This window comes from Neomonachus schauinslandi, chromosome 16, assembly GCF_002201575.2.
Source record: "Neomonachus schauinslandi chromosome 16, ASM220157v2, whole genome shotgun sequence".
Taxonomy (NCBI): Eukaryota; Metazoa; Chordata; class Mammalia; order Carnivora; family Phocidae; genus Neomonachus; species Neomonachus schauinslandi.
This window is the reverse complement of record NC_058418.1, coordinates 766,616-776,385: the sequence shown is the minus strand read 5'-3', so window position 1 is coordinate 776,385 and position 9,770 is coordinate 766,616. Positions and strand designations below refer to the sequence as shown.

The 9,770-nt window shown below is 39.6% G+C and overlaps 1 pseudogene; it reads right to left on the bottom strand.

The window, feature by feature from the left end:
- Window positions 1-4,868: 4,868 nt before the first annotated feature.
- Window positions 4,869-6,090, bottom strand: LOC110573643 (annotated as a pseudogene).
- Between the last annotated feature and the right edge of the window lie 3,680 nt (window positions 6,091-9,770).

Genomic DNA, 9,770 nt, shown 5'->3' with positions numbered 1-9,770 from the left:
CGCTGCATCCTGGTCCACACCATAGCCACCACTTTTGAATATCTCCCTCTTGAACTGCTCCCCAGATCTCCAGTCCTGTGTGTCCAGCTGCCCACTTGATGACTTCACTCACCATTCTCTGAAACATCATAGATTCTTAACTATCAAAACTCCTGATAGTCCCAATGAAAAGTAACTACCCACCAACTTCACCATCCTAGTTGATGGAGCTTCCATTGCTTCAGCTGCTAGGACCAAAATGCCTGGGGTCCTTTCTGACTCCTCCTTTCTCTCCCTCACCTACAATATCCAAAAGTCTACTTGGCCCTTTTTTAAAAACGGACCCAGAATCCAATCACTTCTCTCACTTCTACAGCCACCATCCAGTTCAACAACCAATTCACCTGGACTAAATTGCATTAGCCTGCTTCTGGGTCCCTGCCTCCTCTCTTAACCCCATACATAATCGGCTCTCCACTGTGCAGGGTTGTCACTCAGACCCTGTTTCTCTATCACAGCTAGAACCTACAACACATTTGAGGAAAAGAAAAGTGATTCTGAGAGTTTCAAAAACCAATCCTTCAGGGGTGCCTGGATGGTTCAAACGGTTAAGTGTCTGCTTCGGCTCAGTTCATGATCCCATGGACTTGGGATTGAGCCTTGCATTGGACTCCCTGCTCAGTGGAGAGCCTGCTTCTCCCTCTCCCTCTGCCCCTCCCCACCCTCTTTCTCTCTCTCTCTCTCAAATAAATAAAATCTTTTTTTTTTAAGATTTTTTATTTTTTTATTTTTTATTTATTTGAGACAGAGAGAATGAGAGGGAGGAGGGTCAGAGGGAGAAGCAGACTCCCCGCCGAGCAGGGAGCCCGATGCGGGACTCGATCCCGGGACTCTAGGATCATGACCTGAGCCGAAGGCAGTCGCCCAACCAACTGAGCCACCCAGGCGCCCTAAATAAAATCTTAAAAAAGAGAAAAACCAAACCAAGTGGAACTTTGTTTACACTTAGACAAACTGAAGCTTTGTGGGGTTTTTTAAAAAGATTTTATTTAGGGCGCCTGGGTGGCTCAGTTGGTTAAGCGACTGCGTTCGGCTCAGGTCATGATCCTGGAGTCCCGGGATCGAGTCCCGCATCAGACTCCCTGCTCAGCAGGGAGTCTGCTTCTCCCTCTGACCCTCCCCCCTCTCATTGGCTCTCTCTCATTCTCTCTCTCTCAAATAAATAAATAAAATCTTAAAAAAAAATAAATAAAAAATAAAAAAATAAAAAAAAATAAAAAGATTTTATTTAAGTAATCTCTACACACAACATGGGGTTCGAACTCGTGAGATCAAGAGTCGCATGCTCTACCGACTGAGCCAGCCAGGCACCCCAAGTTTTGGATTCTAACAGACATGGTGCATAGGCACAAAAAACCCTCACATAATATATGTACTTTTGAAAAATGCAATACATGAACAGATAATTTTGAGGATCTTGAATTAGGGCAGATTTCAAAGTCAGTATTTGTGAAAACAATGAAAAGATTCAACATTTCAGGGCCGCCTGGGTGGCTCAGTCGTTAAGCGTCTGCCTTCGGCTCAGGTCATGATCTCAGGGTCCTGGGATCAAGTCCAACATCGGGCTCCCTGCTCGGCAGGAAGCCTGCTTCTCCCTCTCCCACTCCCCCTGCTTGTGTTTCTGCTCTTGCTATCTCTCTCTCTGTCAAAGAAATAAATAAAATCTTTAAAAAAAAAAAAAGATTCAACATTTCAAAATAATGGCATACCATTCAGATGCGATCTAGGTAAGCCACTGAGCACTTACTAAAAACTCTTAGACTGTGAAAGCTATTAAAACATCAAAGTAAAAGCTTAAAAAAAAAAGCTTCCAGGAAATCATGCATATTCTCAATTTACTATTGGAATATAGACTAATATTGAAAAGAAACAGCTCTTACTATGGAAAATGATATTGCTATTGAGTTTATTAGAAATAATAAATATAACTTAAATCACCATGATTTATCATTTATAGCATCCATGTTACCTAAGTATACTGGATAAAAGTGCTATTTAGGCAATTACGTGCTTCATATTTTTTCCATTAAACAGTAATATACATAATTAAATATTAAAAAATAAAACAAAATTAATTTTCAAATCAATTTTTTAAATCTTTTTTTTTAAGATTTTTATTTATTTATTTGACAGAGAGAGGCACAGTGAGAGAGGGAACACAAGCAGGGGGAGTGGCAGAGGGAGAAGCAGACTTCCCATGGAGCAGGGAGCCCGATGCGGGGCTTGATCCCAGGACCCTGGGATCATGACCTGAGCAGAAGGCAGACACTTAACGACTGAGCCACGCAGGTGCCACTCAAATCAATTTTTTAAAGCAGACATCACAGAACTACATTTAGCGATAGATAAGATTATTTTTCGATGACTAAACATTATTTTAAGATTTTATTTAATTTTTATTTTTTAAAGATTTTATTTATTTATCTGACAGAGACACAGCGAGAGAGGGAACACAAGCAGGGGGAGTAGGAGAGGGAGAAGCAGGCTTCGCACTGAGCAGAGAGCCCGCTGTGGGACTCAATCCCAGGACCCTGGGATCATGACCCGAGCCGAAGGCAGACGCTTAATGACTGAGCCACCCAGGTGCCCCCAAATTTTTCTAAAAGTTGTTTTCATTTCATAAAAAAATTCCAAAATATTCCTTTAGTATTTTAAACTGAAGTTTATTGGTGGAGAAATGTAACAGTCAATAACATAAATTTACTTCAATTGAAGTTTTTAAAGAAATCTGATCATTTCACCTAGGTAAATAAACACTCAGTGACCCATCATGTCTCCTCTGCAAAGTTTCTCATCTATCAAGACCTAACAGAAGAAATGATCACTACTTTCTCTGCTTTATCTTACACACACACACACACACACACACACACACACACACAGAGGCCTCCACAATCCAGATATTCCTATGGCTTTTCTCTCCATTTGAAAGGACCTTCACCCAATATGCTTAGAAAATGCAAATAAATCTTTTGGTCATTAAAGTTCAAATTAGCAGTGAGTTTTGTAAGGGTAAATACAAATCAAAAAAGAAAAAAAATTCTCTGAGGCAAAAAGAGAGACTCCATCTATCCGTCACTTTTTTTAGAATATTTGATTTAGAAAACTTCTAATTGTGAATTCTTCCTATTTCCTTTGAGATGTATGTAAATATTTATAAAAGCTAATTAAGTAAGACCCTTGCCAGCTTTAAAACCCATAATCTTTTTCTTGAAGACCAGAAGGGCATCTCTTTGAAATGTAATCATGGAGGAAGCTAGGATATCATCTCCTAGTTTCCAAGGGAGTCTGGGAGCCTAACTTCAGCAGGAGCCAGGATCCAAGTTACAAGATTCCATCCCTCCATAAAGATATGAGAAATCTATTTGTCCTTAGGATAAAGCAATCAACAAACACCAAAGGCCATTCTGAGGTGAATTTAAAATGGATTTTGTGTGACAAATGGTGCTGTGAAGTCCTCTTACTTGAAGTCCAGCTGTTTATCTTAAGAACATGTACGTACGTCCTGGGTTGTATTTGCCTGACCATATAAAAGGTTGAGAGTTCTTACTGACTTTACTGTCTCTGTAGTGGGTTGCCTCTGATGCACATTACATCCTGGTTTAATACATGTTCAAGAACAAAACTATTTTCTTTTTTTTTTTCTTTTAAAGATTTTATTTATTTATTTTGACAGAGAGAGAGACAGCGAGAGAGGGAACACAAGCAGGGGGGAATGGAAGAGGGTGAAGCAGGCCTCCCGCTGAGCAGGGAGCCCGAGGCGGGGCTCGATCCCAGGACCCTGGGATCATGACCTGAGCCGAAGGCAGACGCTTAACGACTGAGCCACCCAGGCGCCCCGTGGAACAAAACTATTTTCTAGTAGTGTGGCGAAGTCTTCTGGATCACCAGCAGATTTTTCTGATAATTATATTTCCCCAACAGTTTCTACCTTGGAAATCCAAGACACCGAAGATTCCCTCCATGTATTACCATGAAATCCTCAAATTTCAGTAGTGAGTAATACTACCAGTTGAGAAAGTCATCTTTGAGTAATTGTTTTTACATTTTTATTGTGGTAAAATAGACATAAAATTGACCATCTTAACCATTTGATTATTTTAAAATAATCTCTATACCCCACATGGGGGTTAAACTCATGACCCTAAGATCAAGAGTCACATGCTCTACTGACTGAGCCAGCCAGGTGGCCCTATCCATCTTAACCATCTTAAGTGTACAAGTCATTCGCATTAAGTACATTCACGTTGTGCTACCACCAGCACCATTCATCCACAGGACTTTTACATCACTCCAGATGGAAACTCCATACTGAAGAAACAGAAATCTCCATTCCCCCCTTTCCCCCAGCGCCTGGTAACTAATACTCTACTTTCTGTCTCTGAGTTTGACTATTCTAAATACCTCATATAAATGGAATCATTTAATATTTGTCTTTTCTTGTCTTGCTTATTTCAATAAGCGTATCTTCAAGGTTTATCCATGTTGTAGCATGTGTCAGAATCTAATTCATTTTTAAGGCTGTATGATTCAATATCCTGTTGTATGTTATACACCATGCTTTATCTACTCATCCAGCCTTGGACATTGGGGTTGTTTCCACCTTTTGGCTATTGTGAATAATGCTCCTGTAAACATTGATGTAGAAACACCTGTTTGAGTCTTGCTTTCTGTTCTTTTGGGTATAGTGGAACTGCTAAATCATATGGTAATACTATGTTTTATTTTTTAAAGAAATGCCATACATTTGAGTAATTATGTATACCATGTTCATTTTCTGGCAATCCAATAAGCAATATGAAGTCATAATTTTTATTCAATACTGAATCTCAAAGTCTTTGCATATAAGCCCACAAATGTTGAACCAAGTAATCAAATAAATGGTAGGATGTTTTGGAAGAAACTCGCGGCCCAGAGACCATGGTTAGAGCATTTGTTTTCCTTGTCCAGGAGACAAAGTAAAACTTCGAGATTCGGGTATCACTGAAAATGAACACAAAGGGGCTGAATGTCGGGAAGCCTGAAGACACCAGTGCAGAGAGGTTCAACAGCTAATGGCTTGGGTTCACAACCTGGATTATCCAGAGTGATAAAACAGAAGATAGAGAGTACAAGGAGATAAACATGCTCACCAGGATCAGGATGGTGCATGTGGCTCTGGTCTCAGGGGATGTTCTGGGGGAAGGCTGTTGTTGTGAATGTACTGGACTCGCTGCTTGTGCCTGAGCAGGACAAGGACCATGGAGCCATTAGTCCACATCATGAAGACCAAACCACATAACATCAGTGAAGACATAAATGACTGCAGCTACAGAGAACACCAATCTCTCAGGAATGGGTGAGGAACAATACCTATAAACGCCCGCCATACTCATGTTTTTACTATTCTTTGGGCCAGTTACATTTGTATTAACAGTTATATTTAACAACAGACACAGAATCCAGCATATGAAACAGCAGAAGCCAATGAACATTGTGGATCTAATTCTGAGCTCCACCCACCCAGAAACTGGGGCAAAGCTTAATGGCCTGGAAACCACGGAGGAGGCAGGTGGTGCTGAGGGAAACTCCTCTGGCCACTCTGTACAAACAGTAGACAAATTTACATCTGGCATCATCCAGGAAAGATTTTAATCCAAAAACTGCAAGTGTCTGAGGAATCCCTTTAGAGAAAGAACCAAGATGTTAGCTAAGACCAGTTGGTTAAGAATCAAGTCTGAGGGTCTCAAGACCTGTTCATTGAGCAAAATAACATTATAAAGACAAAGAAGTGAAGAATTTCCAAGGATCCCAGCACCAATCTGAGTTAGGAAGGTAAGACCCCAATTTAAGTTAACAGAAATCAATCCATCCATTTAGAGGAGATGTTGTAGTTTGATTTCATTTGAATCAGAGGAATCTGGAGACTGAAAGAGAAAATTGGGTTACTCTCATTACATTCAGAAGGTGTCTTTTCTCAAAAAACCCCACACCATTATCCCATGTGAATATGAACACCACAGATGACTTCTGGTTTCTGGTTCCACACATGAGGAACTTGGAAGTCACCATTACAACCTCACCACAAGTAAAAAGGTGAAGAGACTGAAAAACTAACAACTCTTTTTGGATCCAGGAGAGAGGGGAGGGCACAGGGCAAACTGCTGACCCTAGATCTGTGAGATAGGTGAATACAGGAAGTCACCCCTCCCTGGAGCAGAGACACTCATGAGCAGAAGGAACCACCACAAGAACCAGTGCCCAGGTAGGAAAACCTACAGTATAACTGATGAATTGCTGGATGCTCACTGTGGACAACTCTGAGAGCTGAAAACTCCAGGGGACCTAGTCACAGCAGGACCCCACAACATTGTGAAATTATCTCCAGGAGCTCGGCCAGATTCACACAGTAAATACTGAAAAAACAAACAAACAAACAAACAAACAAAAAACCCTCAAGGTTCCTGCAGGAAGAGGGGAAAAGAAACTTTCTTAAATAAGCCAGAACAGTTCATTCTTCTCAACAAAGCCTGCCATCAGGGGAAACTAGTTAACCAGAACCTGACCTCCTGGGTATTATCAGAGCCTAACTAACCGGAGGAAGGCAAACACCCAACTCCAGCCCCCTCTAGCCATCCTGTTCCACCTAAGGGTAGAGGAAAAAAAAAAACAGAAACACTTGTGAAGTAAATAGTCCAGAAGCACAGAATACTGAGACCTTAGAGAATGCTTCCCCTCCCCTACACCTCAGTACCACATTACTAAAGTTCCTTTTACCAATGCATCATGTCTGGCTATCAAGGAAAAAATTACAAGGTATGCCAGAAGGTAAAAAACACAATATGAAGAGACAGCAAGCATCAGATCCAGACATAGAAGGGATGTCGGAATTATCAGATGAGGAATGTAAAACAACCATGATTAATATGCTAAGGGCTGAGATGAACCATGAGAGACTATGGACTTGAGAAACAAACAGGGTTTTAGAGGGGAGGGGGGAGGGGGGATTGGTCAGCCCGGTGATGGGTATTAAGGAGGGCACGTACTGCATGGAGCACTGGGTGTTACACGAAAACAATGGATCGTGGATCACTATATCAAAAACTAATGATGTATTGTATGGTGACTAACATAACATAATAAAATTAAAAAAATATATATGCTAAGGGCTCTCTTGCATAAAGTAGACAGCATGCAAGAACACATGAGCAATGTAAGCAGAGAGATAGAAATCCTAGGAAAGAACCAAAAATAAATGCTAGAGATCAAAAACACTGTAACAGAAATGAAGAATGCCTTTGATGGGTTTATGAGTAGGTTGGACACAGCTGAGGAAAGATTCAAATATATCAATAGAAACTTCAAAAGCTAAAACACAAGGAGAACAAAGGTTGAAAAAACAGGACAGAGGGGCGCCTGGGTGGCTCAGTCAGTTAAACATCTGCCTTCAGCTCAGGTCATAATCTCAGTGTCCTGGGGATCGAGTCCCGCATGCTCAGTCGGTTAAGCATTCAACTCTTGATTTCAGCTCAGGTGATGATCTCAGGGTCCTCAGATCAGCCCTGCAATGAGCACTGAGTCAGGCTCCGTGATAGAATTAGATAGAATGACTGTCACAACAAAAGCCAACTTAGAATAAGGTGAATTCTACGTGATAAATGACCTCTTTCATGAAACAAGACATTTTAAGACAAAGAGGAAGGGTATCTATAGAATATAACAAAATCAAAGGAGATACAAATATGATACTATGGTTAGGAAATTGGATGCTGATTCAAATGAAATATTCTGAATATTTAATACATAAGCGAATCTGAATAATGATTTGGTCCTTCATGGTACTGAAGAATTAATATATTTATGGATGGTAAAATACTCTAAATAAGGGGAAAAAAAAGTGTCTTTGTCTTTTAAAGTGATGTATTTAGAGATGCAATTATATGGCTTCTAGAATTTGCTTTTAACTTAAGTAGTTCCTGGAAGAAAACTGGGTGTAATACATGAAGCGAATTTAGCTATGGATTAGTCCTGGAGTAGATGTGTGGTACATTCACATGGTCTATTATACTGCCTCTTCATCTTCTACAGATGCCTGGAGATTTACATGTGAATGCTTTAAAATTCTTATCTGAAAAACAAATATTAGAATTTGTTTTCTATTTACTGTAACATTTATTTTTTCTCCTGGGTCCCATAATTTTTTTTATTTTGTATCAGTTAGCACACAATTTTCAAAGAGTATTATGTTGAAGTCCTTTACATTACTATATTTCTATCATTTTTCTGAAGCCAGATTCAAACATTGTAATGTCTTTCCTGTCCAGAGTCAAGTCAGAGGAAAGAGCCCAGCTATGTGGGCAGAACTGGAAACTGGAGAACACAAGGCCCAAGGAAATGGGCTGCCATTTCCCAGTTCTAACTTTTTTTGACATCTGTGTTCCGGTGTCATCAAATATAGACTGTTTTTAAAAATACGTCCTTGGGTGCCTGAGTGGCTCAGTCGGTTGGGCGTCTGCCTTCGGCTCAGGTCATGATCCCAGGGTCCTGGGATCGAGCCCCACATCGGGCTCCCTGCTCTGCGGGAAGCCTGCTTCTCCCTCTCCCACTCCCCCTGCTTGTGTTCCCTCTCTCACTGTGTCTCTCTCTGTCAAAAAAAATAAACAAAATCTTAAAAAAAAAAATAAAAATACGTCCTTAATTCTTATAAAAACACAAATTTCCAATTAAAAGCCAAACCACTCAAACAAAATATGTCTATTGTTTGGGTAAGACCTCCTGACCTCCGCTTCCAGATCTCAGGAACGGATGGAGCGGCGGTTTATTAAGAGAGCACTGCCTCTTGTACGATTTTAATTTTTTCCATATTAAAGAGCACAGCCTTGCTGGAGGGGAGGTTGGTGGGGGATGGGATAACTGAGTGATGGGCATTAAGGAGGGCATTTGATAGAATGAGCACTGGGTGTTATATGCAACTGATGAATCACTAAATTCTACCTCTGAAACTAAAAATAAACTATATGTTAATTAAATTGAACTTAAATTAAATAAATAAGAATAAAGAGCACCCTTTATAATTATTAGAGTGGTATAGAGTATTAGAGTGGTTATAACTAGCAGCATATGAAAAATTTTCAGAACTATGACCACAATGTTGAAATCCACCATTTTTAAGATTAACATATCTCTAGCAAAGACAAGGCAAAAGTATAACCATATGGAATTCCTTGGCAATCACAAATTTACCTTTTAATCTGTGGAGATGATACAGTTGACTACTTGCTAAATAAACAGGTAATTAGTAAATGGAATAAAATGAATTATTATTAATATTTATGAGTTTAGAAAATGTACAAATGCTAAGGTAAAATGAATAATTTATAGATGTTTCTGTGTAGATATAGTATTGTATTTGAAAATATGGGAGTGCTCGCTTCGGCAGCACATATACTAAAATTGGAACGAAAATATGATGGGAAAAAAGTGCTTTGAGAAAATGTGTGTAAATGTACAGAACCACAGAATTAAATAAATATTCAAGAAAATACCTTAAAATAAGATCTAAAGAAATGCACAGGGAAACAACTATCTTGCATTAAATGCCTCAATATTTAAATAATTTGATCTGGGCATCTGGGTGGCTCAGTCGGTTAAGTGTCCAACCCTTGATCTCAGTTCAGGTCTCGATCTCATCATTGTGAGTTCAAGCCCCCAATAATAAATAAATAAATAAAATTTGAAATAATAAATAAATA